The sequence below is a fragment of the Oryctolagus cuniculus genome, chromosome 6, assembly GCF_051225735.1.
Source record: "Oryctolagus cuniculus isolate XC-2025 breed Fujian yellow rabbit chromosome 6, ASM5122573v1, whole genome shotgun sequence".
In the NCBI taxonomy this organism is placed as follows: Eukaryota; Metazoa; Chordata; class Mammalia; order Lagomorpha; family Leporidae; genus Oryctolagus; species Oryctolagus cuniculus.
Window position 1 is genome coordinate 104,950,006 of NC_142872.1, and position 21,117 is coordinate 104,971,122.

The window sequence follows — 21,117 nt, forward strand, 5'->3', positions numbered from 1 at the left end:
GGGCACAAGGGAATGATGCTTGGATTATTTTTCTGTTTTTTTTTTTTTTTTTTTTTTTATCATACTGCCTTGGGTTCCACCAGTAGAATTACAGGGATGCAGTATTTGCTTCTGGTATGCATAGTTCAAACCAAGTGGAGAATTGACAGCATGAAGGATGGCTCCTAACATAGGGGAGGCCCAGTTATCCCATGCCTTCTCTCTAGTGTGGGCAATTAAGCAATGGGTAGAAGAACATCCTGTAAAGGTTTGCTTCTTTTGCAGGAGTGGATAACATGAAAGGAATTGAAGAGAGTCAAAGGCTGTACATAAGCTATAGAGAATTTTCATACCTCACTTTTTTCCCCAAGGACAACCGGACCTCTGCCTGATTTTTCTTTTAATTATTAAAATTGTGTAAATGTTGACATCAGAATTATTACACATTACCAAACACCTGAAGGAAAAAAAACATTTCCCCCCATATTTATTTATGTATTAATATATATAGCTGGGGTTAGTGTTTTCACAGTGTTTGTTTCCTATGTAGATATTCTATACATAACAAAGGTATACTATTATACTTGAAATGAGTGATATTAGTATCACAGAACATGGGATTCATGACAAAGATCAAAAAGTGAGGAAAGAAGGATATATTACTATTTAGAGGGTATAATTCAGTGAAGACAATGTATATAGCCATCTAGATACCTAATAATATGGCATCTGTGCATTTTTATACTCTCTCTATATATATATTTAAAGATTTATTTATTTATTTGAAAGAGTTACACAGAGAGAGAAGGAGAGGCAGAGAGAGAGAAGTCTTCAACCACTGGTTCATTCCCCAGCTGGCTGCAACAACCAGAGCTGCACTGATCCAAAGCCAGGCCTCTTCTGGGTCTCCCACATGGATGCGGGGGCCCAAGGACTTGGGCCATCTTCTGCTGCTTTCCCAGGCCATAGCAGAGAGCTGGATTGGAAGTAGAGCAGCTGGGACTTGAACCAGAGTCCATATGGGATGTCGGCAGCACTGGCAGAGGCTTAATCCAATACGCCACAGCACTGGCCCCAATACTCTAAATATTTTAAATTCTACATGTGAGATAAAACGTGGAGTTTGTCTTTCTGTGTCTGACTTATTTCAGTTTGCATAAATATCTCCAGTTTCATCCAGGTTGCTGCAAATGTCAGGATTTCATTTTTTTTAATTGCTATTATTTTTTAAGTGAAAATGTTATCACTGAAAATCCTAATACTTAACTAGGTTATTGGTCTTGTACTTTGGTAACAGAAAGTTATTTTCTCAAATACCAACTCTCAGAAAATACACTGCTAATGTTCACTTCTGATAGAATTCATCAATTAACAGATTAGTTAAAACAGAGATCCCAATAATGAAGAAGTCATAATATAAAATGGCAGCCAGTAATAATTGGAATTATTTTAATTTTGTTTTAGTTCATCAGTAGCTCTAAAATTCATGTAAATATATAAATAATTTTTAAATGGAACGCACATAACATGTATTAAGATGAAACTGGATCTACTTGGTTCAGATTGTCTTTTATTAAACTTGACATGTAGCTTGAGGCTGGGGTTAGAGGAGAGGAGGTAAAGGTAAAGTGTAATACATTTAACATCTTTCATAGAAGGAAGTCAATGGATAGCACTCCTGTATCAATGTAGAAAATTCTACATGTACATATCACATGAAAATTTTAAAAGATTAATTTTCAAATGATCAGTAGAAACCTAAAATCAAGATGCCTTATAAATCACCACTGGAATTAAGCAAACAAAATATTAATACAAGGAAATGCAAGTAAAAAGAAATGAAAAGAAAGCACAAAGTAAACAGAGCATGAAATGCAGTGATGTGCATATGATTAAATATTTCATGTAGAACCATAAATTAGAAAAGAGCTAAACTCACTTGAGAAATACAAAGATTAAATTTTAGACACTCCAAAATGTCTAAATATGCACTCTACACAAAACTTATGCAAAAACAAAAGAACACAAATGTAAAAAAGGAAAAGATGGGCAAAGATATATGTAGTATACTAATTAAATTAAGGGATGGGGGACATTAGTTGCCATTGAAATATAATTCTAAAACAAAGTTAATAAATGGAAGAAAGATAAACATTGATATCAACACTGAAGATATAACCTGGCATAATCAAACATTAAGAAGCAAATAACCTGATATTGATGTATATAGAGAAGAAACTGCTAGTTAAAAAGAGAAGGAGATAAAAACAAGGCAATTATTTTGGAAAATATTATTACCACTTTCAACTTTTCTAAGAAATTAGATATAAGATAAATGACATAAAATACTCTGATAGATTGTTATTAGATTGAGAATTGACATTTCTTGTTTCAAATTATTTCTTCTTTTCCATTTTCCTCAAAATATTGCTCAAGTTGGTTGATACAGTGGGCCATTTAAGAAATTCCAGTAAATTTCCCAAGTGGCTAAATATACAGGTCATACTTAAAATAGCATTCCAGTAAAATTCAAAATTATATATCAACATTCATAGATACTTGGAGTTTCAAAATGATTCTCTAGGAAACTCTTGCATCAAAGTTGAAGTTAAAATATAAATATCAGCATTTCTTTTTCTGGCAATAATGCATAATACAGGCTATGGAAAACCTCATTACAATGCACATTTCTATGTGGATAAATATAACAAATCATTTTTAGTGTGTTCACTATAATGCAAGGGTATCTTTGGGGGTAAAAAACAAAGAGTTAGACAAGTGATTGGGAAATAGAACTGAAATCCCTAACTTCCCTGCAGAATAGTTCCAGAAAAACAGGAAACTTTCCCAAGAGACCAGACCGTGGCCTCAGGCGAGTGGAAGGAGGTTGGAAATGAAATTCCTGTGGAGCTGAAAATCAGAAGGCTGAAAATGTAAGCGAAAGCATAGATATAAAAAAAAGTAAACAAAAACAACAATAAAGAAAAAATTCTTGAAATAAAGGTAGAAGACATACAAGTTTATTTGTGTTGACAAGTTCTTTCAGGGGGTAAAAAAACAATGAACAGAAAGGTTTCCACTGAGACTGCATAACCACATTGGCATGGAGTACAAATCTGCACTACTCTTGTGGTTTAGGGAGCCACAAGCTGAGAAATGAACTTAAGTTGATAGAAAAGCAAACAAAATAACACACATAGCGAAAGATAAGTAAAATGAAACACAAAGACCAAAATGAATAGCATGGAACAAGGTGCTGAATTATATGGGAAGAAAAACATAAACCCTCTTAGGAGGGATCCCAGGCTAAGTGAAAATTCCACAGAAAAAAATCCTTCTTGGAATTGTATCTGTGGAATACACCAAAACTATTCTATTAATATTAATGAAAAATTTAAAAGTCCTCTGAATATCAATTCATAATCAAAATGAAAACACCCAAAAATTAACTATAGTGAAGGAGAACAGTTGTAACATGCAAAATACAAGAAAGGGTGCAAATAGAATGAGAAGAATACATATTTCACAAGGCAATGAAAAGAACCCAAAAGGAAAATATAATTGAACATATATACACCTAATAGAACTTTTACAGTAAGTGAATTAGGACAATGAAAGTGGATCTATTTAAAGGATGAAATCCATTTAGCAAAGGTTGTATTTCAGTGGGTTAAGCCACCACTTGGGATACTTGCATTCTATATTGGAGTGCCTGGTTAGAGGCCCGGCTACTCTGCTTCTGATCCAGGTTCCTGCTAAGGTACCTGGGAAGGAAGCAGATGATAGCTCAAGTACTTAGGTTTCTACCACCAAGGTGGGAGACCAGAATGGAGTTCCTGGCTCCTGGCTTTGGCTTGGCCAAGCCCCAGGTATTGGGGGCGAATAAACTAGGAGACAGAAGATCTCACTGTCTCCCTCACCCCTCTTCCTTTCACTCCAACCATCTTATAACTATTGTTCATTCTGCACTTGCTCCAGGGGATATGTACAAAGTGACTTGTAAGGAAAGAGATCACACTCCAAAATAAATTTCAGACTGTGTAAGAATGAATAAGGAAAAGTTTATTTGTATGAGTGCACCCGGTAGAGTCTGAATTTCATATGCTAGTTTAGCAGGTGGAAGTGCTCTAACATGAAACCCTTGCTTGAGTAAAACTTCAAGTGGTAACTCAATGAGATTATGATACAAGAACTTCCTTGGTATATTAAATAGGAAATAATCCAAAGCCTTAGGAAAACAGGCAAGTTAGAATTGATTTATTGGGGCCGGCGCTGTGGCATAGTGGGTAAAGCTGCTGCCTGCAGTGTTCCGGCTGCTCCTCTTCCGATCCAGCTCTCTGCTATGGCCTGAGAAAGCAGTAGAAGATTGCCCAAGTCCTCTGCACCCATGTGGGAGACCTGGAGGAAGCCCCTGGCTTTGGATCGGTGAAGCTCCAGCCATTGCGGCCATCTGGGGAATGAGTCAGCGGATGGAAGACTTTCTCTCTCTCTCCCTGCCTCTGCCTCTCTGTAACTCTTTCAAATACATAAATTAATTGATTTATCCTGGAGATTCAGCCCTTTGCACACCACATTTTTTTTTCAGGAGGAAGGATCCCCAAAGGGCCATCCCATCACTAAGTCATTAAGAAATAACACAAGTGAGAGAAACAGCCACATCCTTGAAACAAGGCCAGGTACAATGTGGATGGAAGCTGTCACTGACGTGAATATCCCATGAAGGTAATGTTACACTTATTGCTAGGGATTAGGTGAGTATGTTCAGTGCATTGTACACTGAATTTGAAGTTTTGACTCATGGAGATCTTCAATTTCACGTTACTCAAAATGAAGTAAATGTACAGCCTAATAAACCATTAAATTATCCGTATAACAAGTAAATTTCCAGGTTAGAGGCCAAATCCTTGATTTGAATAATTTTGAATGGGAATCATGTCCTCTGCCCTAATCACAGAGCTAAGTGTTTCATAGACCTAGAGCCTACAGACTAAAGGAGAGTTTTGGATCTCCTGCAACACTGCCATAGACATCTACCCTCTGTCTTCTTCCGTCCCTGTCAAAAGAGACTTCAGTTAATTATGCATTGAAGAAGAAGAAAAATCTAAATTTTTCTGAATTGACACAAATTCTTAGGGACACTAAATAACAATGTGAAGTTTGTAAGAGTCCGATAATAAATAGGAACATATGCTGGGTTAGAATCACACATTGCCCACATTTCTGTGAATTGCATCCAAGGTTATTTGTCTAGTTTCAGAATGTTTAATAGTAATGAGTATATATGGCAGCTGGCAGATTCTCTGTATTGGCTAACACAGAAAATTAGAATTATTGCTGTAGGAAGGTTAAGTTGCAGCTTCTGGAAATTTCCCTCCTTGCCAGATCTTACAGATAGGATACTGAACCAAACCCAACGCTGAACTCCTTTGGGAAACTGCAGAATGGAGGGCCGCTGGGAAAGATTTGCAAGGTGCAGGGGAGTTATGCTGTTCCCACACTTTACAGCAAACAGCGGATCTTTGAAAATGACTGAACTATTTTAACCTTCATCAGGTGTTAACTGCAATTGGCAGCCTCTTCGTGTATGGTTATCTGTCCATTCATGGGAATTTACCCAAACAACAACAAAAACAGCATATAAAGAGTTATCGATACTACCATGTTTACAGCAGCTCAATACCAATAACTAAGATGTGGAATCAACTCAGATGTCCATCGACTGATGACTGGGCAAAGAAATTATGATATATACACACTATGGAGTTCTACTCAGTTTAAAAGAAAGAAATAAAAAAAAAATCCTGTCTTTTACTACAAAATTTACGCACTTGGAAACCATTATACTTAGTGAAATAAACCAGTCCCCAAAAGACAGATACCATATGTTTTCCCATATCTGAGGTAACTAATAGAGTACCTAAAATGTAATGTATTGGAGTGAGATAGACACTTCGAGATTCAATGATCTTTTATAGTCCTTGTTTCTTCTGTTGAGGAACAGTGTTTTTATCTTCATTCTATTTGTTGAACTCTTTATGTAGGGTTAACCTTATAAGTATAAAGTAAACTGAAAACAGATTTTTGCAAAAATTAAGAGTGGGAGGCCGGCGCTGCGGCTCACTAGGCTCATCCTCCGCCTGTGGCGCCAGCACCCTGGGTTCTAGTTCCGGTCGGGGGTACTGGATTCTGTCCCGGCTGCTCCTATTCCAGTCCAGCTCTCTGCTGTGGCCCGGGAAGGCATGGAGGATGGTCCAAGTGCTTGGGCCCTGCACCCTATGGGAGACCAGGAAAGCCACCTGGCTCCTGCCTTCAGATTGGCGCAGCACAACGGCTGCAACGCGCCGGCCGTAGCAGCCATCTGGTGGTGAACCAACGGAAAAGGAAGACCTTTCTCTCTGCCTCTCTGACAGTCTAACTCTGTCTGTCCAAAAAAAAAAAATTAAGAGTGGGAATAACAGAGGGAAGAGGAAGAAGGGCAGGAGAGTGGGAAGGAGGGAGCATAAGGTGGGAAGTATCACTATGATCCTAAATCTGCATATATTAAATATGTGTAATTTGTATACCTTAAATAACATTTTAAGAAAGTGATGACTGCTCCTTCTTTGAAGAATCCATTCTAGAAGAAGAGCCAGTTTTTGATGGAAGTAGATCTGATAAATGCAAGCTTAGGACTGAAGTGGACAATTATGTGACTCTGACTAATGTCCTCTCAAAATCTGTCCACCCCTTTTTTAATTGCTATGGTTTCAAAAGAATTTATTTTAAGAGCTAGCATTTGTGCACTTGTTTTCCTTTGAAAAAATTTTTTATTTATTTACTTGAAAGGCAGAGCAACAAGGAGTGTGATAGAGTAAACAATATCCACTGTTTTAATTCCAAAATGGCCATAAAATCCAGGTCTGGTCCTAGCCAAACCTAGGACCTGGAGCTCAATCCAGGTCTCCCATGTGAGTGACAGGCACTCAGACCCTTAGGCCATCATCAGATGACTCTGATGAGAAGTCAGCAGAGAGTCTAATTGGGGATCTTATGAAAGCTAGCTGGAGTTTCGCTATTGCACATTTCAGAATCTTTTCTTTATGTTTTACTAATGAAAGTTTGACTACAATATTGATGGTGAAGATCTTTTCTGGTCCTGAAAGTTTAGCCAGAACCATTAGGCAATAAATAGATATAAAAGGGATACAAATTGGAAAGGAGGAATTCAAACTGTCCCTATTTGCAGATGACATGCTCCTATATATGGGGAGACCAAAAGACTCCACTAAGAGACCATTGGAACTCGTAGAAGAATTTTGTAAAGTGGCAGGAAATAAAATTAACACACAAAAATCAATAGCGTTTGTATACACAGAAAATTCCATGGCTGAGAAAGAACTTCTAAAATCAATCTCATTTACAACAGATAAAGAAAAATTCAATACTTCGGAATATATTTAACTAAGGAGGTGAAAGACCTCTTCAATGAAAATTACAAAACATTAAAGAAAGTAATGGAAGAAGGCACAAAAAAATGGAAAAATCTTGCATGTTTGTGGACTAGAAGAATTAATATCATCAAAATGTCCATACTACCAAAGGCAATTTACAGATTCAGCATTCCCAATGATGCTAATATTTATATGGAAATATAAATATAAATAATAAAACTTATATGGAAATATTAGCATCATTTTCTAGCTCTGAGAAGAATATAGTTGATATTTTGATTGGGAATGCAAATCAAAACCACAATGAGGTTTCACCTCATTACAATTAGAATGACTCTCCTACAGAAATCAACTAACAATAAATGATGGAGAGGATGTGGGGAAAAAGGTACCTTAATCCACTGTTGGTGGGAATATAAACTGGGCAGCCACTGTGGGAAGCAGTAGGGAGATACCTCAGAAATCTGAATATAGACCTACCACGTGACCAAGCCATCCCACTCCTGGGAATTTACCGAAAGGAAATGAAATCAGCATATGATAGGGTGATCTGTACCCCCTTATTCATTGTAGCTCATAGCTAAGATATGGAATCAACCAGGATGTCCATCAACTGAAGACTGGATAAAGAAATTATGGTATATATATATCTTATATGAAATATATATATATATGCACCATAATTTCATATATATATATGTATGTGTGTGTATATGAAATCCTGTGGTTTGCAACAAAATTGATGCACCTGGAGACCATTGTACTTAGTGAAATAAGCCAGTCCCAAAGTGACAAATGCCATATGTTCTCCCTGATCTGTGGTAATTAATAGAGTATCTAAAAGGGAATCTATAGGAGTGAAATGGATTTTGCGATTGGATGATCATTTACAACCCTTGTCTCTATCACAGAGGAACAGTATTTTTATCTTCATACTGTTCATTGAACACTTTATTAGTATAGGGTTAATCTTATGAGTATAAAGTAAACTAAAAGCAGATATTTGTAAAACTTAAGAATAGGATAAGGAGGAAGAAGAAGGGTGGGAGCAAGGCTAAGAGGAAGGGTAGGGTGGAAGTCTCACTATGTCCCTAAAACTGCATATATAAAGTACATGGAATTTGTATATCTTAAATAAAATTGAAAGAGAAGGATATGTTACATAATAACAAAATAGCAAAAATCTAGGGTGTCAAATGTACATGTCTATAATATTCATGCATATACATATATAAATGATTAGGAACCTAATCATTTAACCCTCAAAATCTTTCTGAGAATTATGTAAAAAGAGAACAAGGAATTTATGCATACTTGTACATGGGTTAAATAACTTGTTCAAGATCTTAGACAGGAACTGGTAGAATTAGGATTTAAACTCATGTCTTTTTTACTCATATTCTATGTTCCTAGTCAGTTTGCTATCCATACACACATATATACTAACAAGGTATTACCAAAATGATTAAAATCTTAGGACATACCACGAACAAAACATTATTTTATTGAAGATACATATCACTTCCAAAATAAGTATTTCAAAATAGTTTTGAGCAATGAAAACTACAGAAATATCGGACAGCTGCTCAGTCATTACCCCAACCAAGGAATAGCACCCATGTGGATGTAGGAATTGGATTCAGTTGGTTGAGTAGTTGCAGGGTGTATTAGAACCATCTGTCCCAGGATCATGTACTGTGACAGTTCTCTGTGTCTTCAACTGTGATTCTTTGTCATGAGTCCTCATATGCATTTCAGAAATTGGAATGAGAATTGCTCTTCTCTCCTCTTCGTCTTCTGCTTTATCTTCTACAGGATTTAGCAGCACTGAACACAAATTTAGGGCACATATCATATTGCAGATGGCCTACTGAAAAGTCACTCTATTAGTTTCATCTGGATACAGAAACAGAATAATCATAAAATATTTTTATGATTTACTTTTCTGGTCTGTGTTTCATTGTCACTTGGGGGTAGTTGAATGATCTATAGGATTATCACACATATTTAATCTCTACTCAATATTTAGGCTATCAATTGTTGTAATGAAATGGTTATTATTTGAAAACCAGATTACACTTAATCATTAAATTTAACTTTCCCATAACCTTTTCAATTACATTTTCCCAAAAGAGCAGTGAAGAAAAGTATGTTCTTCTTTAGTACTTGCAGCACAATAGTTTTATATTTTTCTGTATTTTTAAAATATGCTGACTCCATATATTACTTACATTTTGATCATTATTATTTTCTCTTTTATACGAATTACTAAAAATTAAACCATTTTAAGCATATGCATCCTTAAAAGTTTTGTATGTGTTTGTTTTAATTTTATTTGAAACTGAGGGAGAAAGAGAGAGAGAGAGAGAGAGAGAGAGAGAGAGAGACCTTCTTTGTGTTCATTCCCAAATCTTCATAAGAGCTGAGACTGGGCCAGACTGAAGCCAGGAATCTGAAAATATGCCTGATTCTCTCATGTGGGTGGCAGAGACCCAACTACCTGGGCCATCAGCTGTTACCTCCTGGGGTGCACGTTAGTGGAAGCTGGGTCAGAAGCACAGCCAGGACTAGAACACAAGATCTCTGAAATATGATGTAAGTGTCCCAAGCGGTGTCTTAATTACTGAGCCAAATGCCCACTGCAGCATATGCCATTTTCTGAAAAGTAATAGAAACAGTAACAATTGTACTTAAAGCAACTGACCATAAAAGCTGTACATATTAACATGTACATTGTCTCTCACGTGGATGAAGTTATAGTTATTCTTGTAAGTTTATTACATCATGTGTTTTTCTTCTGCATAACCCATGAAAAATACTTTAATAGTTTATTGTTACTTATTCTGTCTTTTTGGAGGTTGATTCTGTTATAATTTGTGAGTAGGAAGACCGGAGACTTACCATCCTATATCTGTTCTCTCATTCTGGTCATTTTCATCTTAAAACTAGCTTCACTGAGAAGTAAGAAGAGATAGAGTTAAATACAGCAGCAAAAAGAGTATTTTTTCATTTGGTTTGGTGGGAGGTTTACCAATGAGGGTGATGACTGTGTATCTGTAGTGATGAAAAATGACCGACCGGTGAGGAGTAAACGTTCTGGCAGGAAACAGAAAGCAGACACATAAATCACAAACCAGACAGTGAGCGCGAAGGCGCTGAATAAAAATAAGCTTGGACATATGTGAGACTGGCAGAATGCAGTGATACAGGCTGCTCTCCGATGGGAAGGGCGATGGCACTGGGGCTCAGCGCATTTCATCTGCAGTCACTGAAGAGCAACACAAACCTGAAAGGCTGGCAATAGAAAAGCGATGAATTTTTTTCTAGAATGCATACTTAAGAGATGTACTTTAAAATAGGAAAACACAGCTTCACCTTCTCCTCATTCATACTTGGCCTGGCACTGGATAAGGATCAATTTTAAAGGACTTAAATGCATATGCACCACGCTAGACGTGGAAAGAAACTGAGGTCCTCCAAAGCAAAATGAGCTTCCAAGATGTGGAGACTTAGCGGTGACAAGGCTGAGATGATGCCAACACTTTTCAGATGTCAAGTCTGGGTACACATGTTTGTTCTTTTGATACTAATTGTCCTCCGCTACCTTTTAGTACAAATTAGAAATGGTTTAATTAAAATTTCATTTATCATATTTACTCCACTTTTATTTTACTTAATTCAATTCAATCTCAATTCATTGCATGCCCAATACATGCAAGTAGTATCTTAGAAAACATAAAGTTGAAAGAGACATTGTTCTTGCACTGAAGAATGGATTATAAATGATTAAGAGCACCTCATATGGAAACTCATGCAAATTGACAATCGCATGCTTCCACACTTCTTGACCATGGGATTTACCTAAGTTGTGTAAAAAATGTGTATTCATGTGTCAGTGTCATGAAGACTCAGATTCTGAGCTCTGAGGTAGAGGCTCTTTCAATGATTTAACAGTCCAGGTAATCTTCTGATCAAGTAGTTTGGGAAGACACGGTTGCTATAGTTTCCAAATTTGTGACATTGTGATAACCTAAGGAACTTCAACTATTACAGGTGTGTCTGTTTTACCTTTGGACCACAGAGATTGATTTGATTATTTGTTTTTAGTGTGGCCTAAGATATGAATTTTGAAGCTGTCCTCCATTTGACTCTAAGCTACAAACATCTTTAGTAACTTCAATGTGTTTGGTAGATATGATTTTCAAGGAAGTTTTCATGAAGTCAATGCCACCCACCAATATTGCTAATTATATATATTGAGAATTTAACTTTGTCATAAGTATTTTACATTTATTATCCTTTAAACACAAACCAATCAGATCAACATCAATATTATCTGTGTTTCATAGATTGAAAATTTTAACTGTAGAAAATTTCCTCAAGCTCCTATCATTTCTTTTTTTAATTCTTTTAATTTTTTTTAATTTTTTAATTTTTGACAGGCAGAGTTGACAGTGAGAGAGAGAGAGACAAAGAGAAAGGTCTTCCTTTACCGCGGCCAGCATGCTGCGGCTGGTGCACTGCGCTGATCTGAAGGCAGGAGCCAGGTGCTTCTCCTGGTCTCCCATAGGGTGCAGGGGCCAAGCACTTGGGCCATCCTCCACTGCACTCCCTGGCCACAGCAGAGAGCTGGCCTGGAAGAGGGGCAACCGGGACAGAATCCGGCGCCCTGACCGGGACTAGAACCTGGTGTGCCGGCGCCGCAAGGCGGAGGATTAGCCTAGTGAGCCACGGCGCCGGCCGCTCCTATCATTTCAAAGTGACTTACCGGGTGTGAAACTAGATTTGTCTTGAATGCAGAACTTGAGGCTTCATCACTTTGTCAGACTGACTTTCAGATATACCGCAAAGGACAGGAAGGCTTGCCACTGACAGAAATGGAAATGAAAGGCACCCAAATGTCAGCAAAGGAAGAAGTGTAATAAATTGAAATGTTTGTTTGCAGATAATGGAGGCCTTGAATTCATTGACAACCTGATTAATCATCAGATAATTGATTCATTGATTGATTCATTCATTCATCTATTCATTCAGCATATTTCTATTTTTTCATTATTAGAATTTCGTACAAAGTTGTCTAAAAAATATCACCTGTGGGTTGAGAATCATAGGTTAAATATTTACCTAGATTTTAAAGGTAAAACTTGTTTCAATTTTTATTGTGTTTGTTGATTTTAACATCTTCCACTGTAAAGATTTTATTGAAGCAGAGTGCTGAAGAGTATCCAACAATCACAGAAAGATCTCATTTAAAAAGCACATGGATATATTTGCCCTTCCTATTAGGTGGAACTCCAGAGATTTATGGCATAGATAAATGGTGTTAGCATTTATTCTTAAAGAAAATGCTTCCTATAGGTTGTGATATTCTATCCAGAAACCTCTTTTGTTAGTATAATTTAAATTATTCTTATTATTAAAGAGAAAATCCAGTTAACTGTTGGTTGTCTAAAAATAGCTACTCTTTCTTTTCACAATAAAGTGTTATCATAGGACCTGTAGACAGAAAATACAGAACATTTTGGCAGTGAGAGGAAGGGTGTTTTGAAAATCCTCAATCTTGAGTCTTTATTGTAAATAGTTTCCTGGACACAGAGTGGTATTTCCTTTGTAGACTTTGAATCTTCTGTCACTTATATGCATAGATGATCTGTATTTATCAGTAGTAGCAAACACTAAAGTATATGAACAAAGCGAGTATTTAAAATTCCTTTGTCATTTTTTTAAATATAAAGGAGTGAAATGTCTATACTATAATGATTTTGATGTTTGGTCTCACACTTTGAGAATTCAGGAATTTGAATGTGCATTCAGTCATGATTTTTCAAACACATTTTTAAATATCCATAGTGTTCCTGATGGTCCTTTGCTGGGAGGATACAGTGGAAGCAAAAGGGAACATTTTCTGATCCTATTGATCTTGCAGTCTAATGGAGAAAACAAATGATCACACAAACACATAATTGGTACATGTTGAATATCATTTACTACATTACACAGTAAATATAAAAATGCACATATTAAGGAATCACCATTTAGTAGGAGGAATAAATTTCAACAGAACTGTTTTTTATTGAATAGATGAGTGGTTAAGATTAAAGACTCCAAATTTACAATCAAAACTGTATGAGGAATTTCATTTTTAATAAGGCTAGAATTACAATCTAGTAGGAAAATGTTGGTTTATTTGCTGCATTTTGACATACTTTTCTATAATACTAGAAATATTTATATTATAATAAATATCAATGAATGATGACAGCACTTAAAAGATTTGTGGTCAATAGATTTAAAATATGTGTTTACCTCATTTCTTCACAATATGTATTTTCCATGAACTTTTTGAGACTCATCATATATATACATTCTAACTTTTAAAATGGCATCAACAACTATTTGAAGATGTGGAAGGTCATATCTCAGTGAATAGTTTGAAGCTGTAGAGGCGTAAGAAGATTGAATTGGAGTTTCAGGGCATTAGAATCAAACAGACCAGAATTTAAATCATGGAATACCATGCCACAGAGTGTGGACTTTATTCCTTAGGCATTGGCAAACCATGCAGCACTTTTAGAGAATGGAAGGGCCACATATTCCTTTTATAAAGACCACTCTAGTTGGTAGACAGAATATTGAATTTCTTTGGAAAATACAAAAAGAAAAGACCAGTTAGGCAGCTACTGTATTAACACAGGTGAGCAAGAAACAAGGTAATCTCATTATGGATAGGCACTAAGAATCAAAAAAACCCAAACATTTTTAAAGTAGAAGGGAATCACAAATTGTACTGAGTAAAGGGAGTGGTGAAGAAAGGAGAAGAGAAAAAGATGAATCCAGGAAGAAGCTGAAAGGGGAACCAAACCAGAGCTTGATGGAGGGAATACTTCCTTTGTGTCATGTAGCATAGTGGGGCGACTATAATTCACAATAACCCATTGTGTATTTTATGAGAAAATAGAATAAAAGAGCTCTAAGTTTCAATCACAAAGTTGTGCCAAAGAAAGGGACATGTTGACTTCTCTGATTTAATCAGTGCACGCTGTACAAATGGATTGAAGCATTGCACTATAGACCCTAAATATGTCCAACTACTGTTAAGATTTTTAGCAAGAACCTTCAAATATAAGGAATAAAAGGAAAATACATCAGAATTTCAGAAACATCTGAAGTTTGAACATGGAGTTCTGATGTAAAAAGGCAATTGATTAAATACCAATTTGAAATTAATATATGCTCTCTATAATGTGTAAACTCTAAACATTACAAATAAAGGGCTAGCGACATTGAGTATAATGAGTCAAATTATTTATATAAGCTAACCTGAGAGGGTTTCTTTTTTGCACATTATCAGCTCTAGAGAAGCTTTGAGTATGAGGGGAGCTTTGGCAGAGCAACTGCTTTGTCAAGTCTTTCTGTCGATGTCTGTACTAGGTATTAAGTATTATTTAATAGAGAAGAAAAATGAGGAGAAAATACAGGAGCTATTTTTACAATGCTAGACAAATATTAGCTCAATTGTTGAATGGCATTAATTAATTTACTCAATACTAAGTGGACTTTTACACAAAGAACTTTAAATAGTTTAACCATGTAAGAATGCATGTTACTTTAGTTTCATACTTTTTTATGTCAGTTCAAAAAAAGTGGACTAGTACAGTGAATGTAGTTATAATTTTTTTTCTGAAAATATCATATTTGTTTCTGGTTTAAATTCAACTGAGCAACCAGTGAAACTACATTATAGTTATCTGAGCTTTTGTGAAGACATAGTGGTGGAAACCCACTGTGCAAGATCAAGTTTCACTGTGGATTTCAAGGGAGTGGCCACACAAAAATCTCCCATAAAAATCTCTCAGGCAATCTCTATAATGTCAAGCGTAACAGACTCAATAATTGAATCTTTATCTGGCGTGGAGATGAAAGGGCTCCTGTTTTACTATTACAACAGTAGAAACATGTCGCAGGTCAGTAAGTGCAGTTAAATTAGATCAAGTACATTCCGTGTGTGTGTGTGTGTGTGTGTGTGTATGTGTATACACAAACTAGCTCTGTGATGCTGATATCCAATCTTCAGTGTTCACCAAGTTATCATAAATAGCCCCAAGCTAGAGTTAATGGGGAATGGTAGTTTTGTCTTAAATGTGTTTTAGTGTACTTCTGTATAATGTAATAAAAGGATATTGTTAAGTTCCGTGAATGTTAAAAATATTTCTATTAATCATTGGACTGTTGAACTCTTCACTTGAAAGAACAGAAAAGTTCTAAGAAATAAGAGGAAAATCAATTATAACAGAGTTGAAAAAATAATTAAGCTTTAAAGCAAGTGGTACTATGAACTTTAGCTGTCTTGCCACTGTGAGTTGAAGATGTCCGGTTTCTTTCTGCCTCTCTAATGTATCATTGTGAAAGTAGTAACGCTTAAAATGGCTTTGTTATAACATTTCCCATTATCAAATTAATTAATCTTAGACTACTAGAAGTAAAATATATACAATGTCTCACAGTTTTGGAGGCTGGGAGTCTAAAACTGAGATGTTGTCAGAGTTGGTTCTTTCTGAGAGCTCTAAGGGAAAGATCTGTTCTAGGTTCCCCTCCTTAGCCTATAGATGACTATCTTCATGTGCTCTCCCTGTGTCTCCATATTTGCTTCCCTCTGTGCATATCTGTGTATAAATGTCCTCCTTTTAAAAGAACATCAGCCGTGTTGATCATCATAATGATTTCATTTTAACTTGAATATCTATCTAAGATCCTATTTCCAAATAAGGTAATTTCTTAAGGTACTAAAGCTAGGACTTTCAACATATGAGTTTTGGTGGGGAATGATTCAGCATATTGTAATGACCCTTGGCCTCATAGATAAGGGTGTGTTATGGTTATTGTAACTGCAATCAAGCACAGTGCTAGCATGGACAATGGATTATCTGCCAACTTTGTGTCTTTCTTTCAGAGGACCTACTCCTTCATAGAGGTCACTCATCAGTCACTCTGGAACCATGCAAACTTTCCTCTTGTCTAATGGTTACTAGTTCCATAGTGGGCATGTGATTCAATTCAGGCGATCAGATTCTCCTGGGAATTTGGAATTGAGAGACCAAGAATACATCACATGTCTGGGCTGCATTATTGAGCTGGAAGCAAATAAATGCAGCAGCCCTGGGTAGCTCTTCAGTTCCTGATCTTTGCCCTACCCACTCCATGGTTGCTGGCGTTCTCCTTGTTAGAATTCTGTGAGGGGGCTGGCACTGTGGCATAGAGGTAAAGACACTGCCTGCAGTGTCGACATCCCAAATGGGCACTGGTTAAAGTCCCTGCTGCTCCACTTCCAATCCAGCTCTCTGCTGTGGCCCGGGAAAGCAGTAGAAGATGGCCCAAGTCCTTGGGCCCCTGCACCTGCATGGAAAGACTTGGAGGAAGCTCCTGGCTCCTGGCTCCTGGCTCCTGGTTCGGGATCAGGGAAGCTCAGGCCACTGTGGCCAACTGGGGAGCAAACCAGCAGATGGAAGACCTCTCTCTCTCTGCCTCTCTTTCTCTTTCTGTGTATTTTTTTCAAATAAAAAATAAATTTTTTAAAAAAAGAATTCTGTATCAGCCCTTAAGGCATGCGGATCCGGCTGAAATGCCCATGAGAGTATTTCTGGCATGGAAAGCCAAGACACTCTGGGGGGGGGGGGGCAAACTAAATGAAAGATCTCCGTGAGTGAGATCCCAGTGGAAAGAATGGGTCATCAAAGAAGGAGGTACCTTTCTCTGAAGAGAGGAGAGAACTTCCACTTTGACCATGGCCTTGTCTAAATATGATCAGAGTCAGTGAACTCAGGGGGCTTCCATAGCCTTGGCAGCTCATGACAAGAGCCTAGGGTGATTACTGATGCCATAAACAAGAGTGTCAATTTGTTAAGTCAACAACAGGAGTCACTGTGCACTTACTCCTCATGTAGGAGCTCTGTCCTTAGTGTGCTGTACATTGAGATTTAATGCTGTAACTAGTACTCAAACAGTATTTTTCACTTTATGTTTCTGTGTGGGAGCAAACTGTTGAAATCTTTACTTAATGTATGCTAAACTGATCTTCTGTATATAAAGAGAAACGAAAATGAATCTTGATGTGAATGGAAGGGGAGAGGGAGTGGATAAGGGGAGGGTTGCAGGTGGGAGGGACGTTATGGGGGGAAGCCATTGTAATCCATAAGCTGTACTTTGGAAATTTATATTCATTAAATAAAAGTTATAAAATAAATAAATAAATAAATAAAGAGGAGAAAAAGAATCAAAAAAAAAAAAAAGAATTCTGTGAGAATCTTTTAATGTGCTGATTTTTTTCCTGTGGATAAATTCCCAAGAGTAAAATGGCTGGTTCATACGATAGATCTGTTTTCAGATCTCTGAGGAATCTCCACAGTCTTCCAAAATGGTGTACTAGTTTACATTCCCACCAATATTGGATTAGAGTATTCTTTTCCCCCACATCCTCGCCAGCATTTGTTGTTTGCTGATTTCTGTATGAGCGCCTTTCTAACTGGGGAGAGGAGAAACCTGAATTTTTTTTTTTTTTTTGACAGGCAGAGGGGACAGTGAGAGAGAGAGAGACAGAGAGAAAGGTCTTCCTTTGCTGTTGGTTCACCCTCCAATGGCCGCCGCGGCCTGCGCGCTGCGGCCGGCGCACTGCAGCCGGCGCACCGCGCTGCCGATGGCAGGAGCCAGGTACTTATCCTGGTTTCCCATGGGGTGCAGGGCCCAAGTACTTGGGCCATCCTCCACTGCACTCCCTGGCCACAGCAGAGAGCTGGCCTGGAAGAGGGGCAACCGGGACAGAATCCGGCGCCCTGACCGGGACTAGAACCCGGTGTGCAGGCGCCGCAAGGAGGAGGATTAGCCTAGTGAGCAGCGGCACTGGCACCTAACTGATTTTGATTTGCATTTCCCTAATGGCTTGTGATCCTGAGCATTTTTTCATGTGTCTATTGGCCATTTGAATTTCCTCTCTTGAAAGAATGCCTGATGAAGTCCTTTGCCCATTTCTTAGGTGGATTGTTTCTTTTGTAGTTGTTTAGTTTCTTGAGCTCTTTGTAGATTTCAAGATGGCTGAATAGGGAAAAGACAAGCTTATTTTGACTAGGGGAAAGTGAAGGAAGTGCATTCCCAGGGGAGAGTTGGAGAGAAATTGGCAGTGGAAATTCTACCTAAAGAAGAGAGATGCTGTGGAGCAGTGTGGAAAGTGTTGACACACAACAGCAAGCAGGGAACCACTCTAGCTCCTGCAGCTGGGCCCTGGAGGAGATGCCAGCTGAGCAGACTGTGACATCCCTTGCCACTGGTGATATTACCTGAGGACCACAATGACTATGAGTCCCGCCTGGAGTCCTAGCGGGGTGCAGGGTAACCATCTAATCCAGTAAAGGAAAAGAACATTTCTCTCCCCCCATCTCCCAAAAAGGTGGCCTGGCAATTGGTGGGGAGAAGGAGCCATCTGGATGCCAATAGAGGCTATGGCAGCTCTCACCAGCACACCTGATCAAGGGATTTTACCAGAGGGAGAAATGTGCATTTCCCGCTGACTTTGAATCTCACTGGGAGGCTTGACAGAGGGCTGGGTACCCACGTAGGAGGGGTTTAGTTTTTCCATCCTGTCAACCTATCACCGGCTCCATGGCTCAAACTGCCAAGGCGGAGCACTCACAGGTAGCTGGCTCTGGGCACATCTTTACTCTCTCTGTGGATGGGGCCGGCTAGCAAGACTGAGAGTGAATCTCTGTGCCCATGACTGTGGAAACCTTGCGTGCTGTGACTGAGAATTCTGTGACTGCAATAGGGTGCAGGGTGCAGCTAGGTCTCTAGACAATCACTTTGAAGTCAGAGGCTCAGAGCTCCCTGACTGCCTAGGGTGAGTCACTGCAGAGGGTTCCATGCTCACACTGAGGACCACAGAGATCCTTTTTGTAGTTCATGTGCCATTGTGGCTAGGGGTTGCACTCACAGTGGGCTAACCCTGGGCACTGATCACCTTGGAAGAGAGGAGGTGACCAGTTCTGATTATGCCAACTGGTGTGATTGTGCCCTCCCCTCTGCTGACAATAGAAGAGTTCTACCACCTAAATTGGGTGCCACCCTGGATTCTCACTCCACCCTTGAACACCGACTAGAGCTCCCTGGCCCCACTCAGCACACACCTTTGGATATTCACTAAAGGAGTAGACACTCTACTAAGCCACAGAGTCATGGTTCAAAGATAAAAGCCATCAGAGGAGAAAACCAGCAAGTGTTTCCACAAATGCCTAAAAATTGCAGAAATACAAGAAATAAGACAACGTGACTCTCCAAAAGGAGTATAACAACACTTCAATGTTAGAGTGAGAAGATGAAGAGATTGATGAAATACCCGAAAATGAATCCAAAAGAATAGTTTTCTTTCTACGAATAAGCAGAAAAAATATGTACCTCAAAAGAAGTCAACAAGATCCAGTGGGTATGATATCTTGAAATAAATGATAGTTAAAAATACAAAAATTCCCCAATGTCTTCAAGAAACAAGAATTTTCATATTTATGACTGTTTCTTGTTTGTTCAAATTGCCAAGGGCAATTTGTCATTTTCAGTAAGGTAGAGTTTGATAAATGAAGGAAAGTGGATTCTAATTACAAGTAGTTGATTACCATTATAAAGAGAGAAATAAGGTTTTTTAATATGTGAAAGCAACTGTTATTAATTTTCAAAATATGCTAATATTTTAACTCATTTTTGTGAAGAGCAGTTTAATGTAGTTATCCTGAATATAAACTTACAATGTAGCAGAGTAATGTAACTATATTGAAATATTTAGGACACACAGAGAGGATATAGTTCTGAACGAAAATCATTTTGGCCTGAGCCAGCCTTCCTACTTAAATAAGTAGGCCAAAGTGGCCTCCATATATGGCGAACTACAACCTAGTTTGCTGTGCAGGCAAACTGTAATCTAATGAAAGAGTATACTCTTGCAGACAAGCAACTGAGTCTCAGCCAATCACAGCAGCTGAACTCCTGCCACCAGCTTTGATCTGGAATATAGCTGGATTCTGTATATTCTTGCTCAATTCAATTTTTAAAATTTATTTACATAAATGAAATTGATTTCATGTATTTAATATAAGCAATTGTAGGCAATAATGACATTTTACACCTTCCCTCCCTTCAATTTTCTTCCCCTTGCTTCCTTCCTTCCTTCCTTCCTTCCTTCCTTCCTTCCTTCCCTTTCTTGGCTCAACTTTCATATTAACATAAGGAAGAATGAGTTGACCCACTAATGGGGCAATATTTTAATTCCAAAATTTCAAATATCATTATTAAATAAGGATCCCATGCTCTTTTTCCAAAATGCATGGTTGTTGTGTGTGAAAGTGGGGTTGGGGATGGATGTAGAGCACATAAGGGTATATCAGGTGATGCATAATTAGAATTTCAGAAGAGCTCATTGTTGTATAGGTATGATTATGACTTGATCCAGAGTTCTTACTTTCTAACATAAGTGACATGATATTTTCTCTTTAATTGGTTATTCTTTCTTGAATTGAAAACAAAAAAAAGAAATGCCCTTCACTGTGAATGTAGTAGGCTTTAGTTTCCTTGACTATAAAAAAGGATCTAAATTCTAATATTTTATGCTTTATTGATTTTGAAAAACACATGCCAAGATAACTTTCAATCAATAATACAACATTGCACCAAATGC

General features: G+C 37.8%; 1 long non-coding RNA gene across 2 annotated transcripts in view; it reads left to right on the forward strand.

The window, feature by feature from the left end:
* LOC103348070 (uncharacterized) overlaps positions 1-17,075 on the forward strand; it is a 60,765-nt gene extending 43,690 nt beyond the window's left edge. Inside the window, exons 6-7 of one of the 2 annotated variants that reach the window (XR_016235752.1) lie at positions 4,565-4,701; positions 16,360-17,075. This is a non-coding gene — a long non-coding RNA (uncharacterized LOC103348070). Of the gene's footprint in view, positions 1-4,564; positions 4,702-16,359 lie in introns of those variants that run through there. The other variant, XR_016235754.1, reaches the window with a different exon arrangement.
* The last annotated feature ends 4,042 nt before the right edge of the window (positions 17,076-21,117 follow it).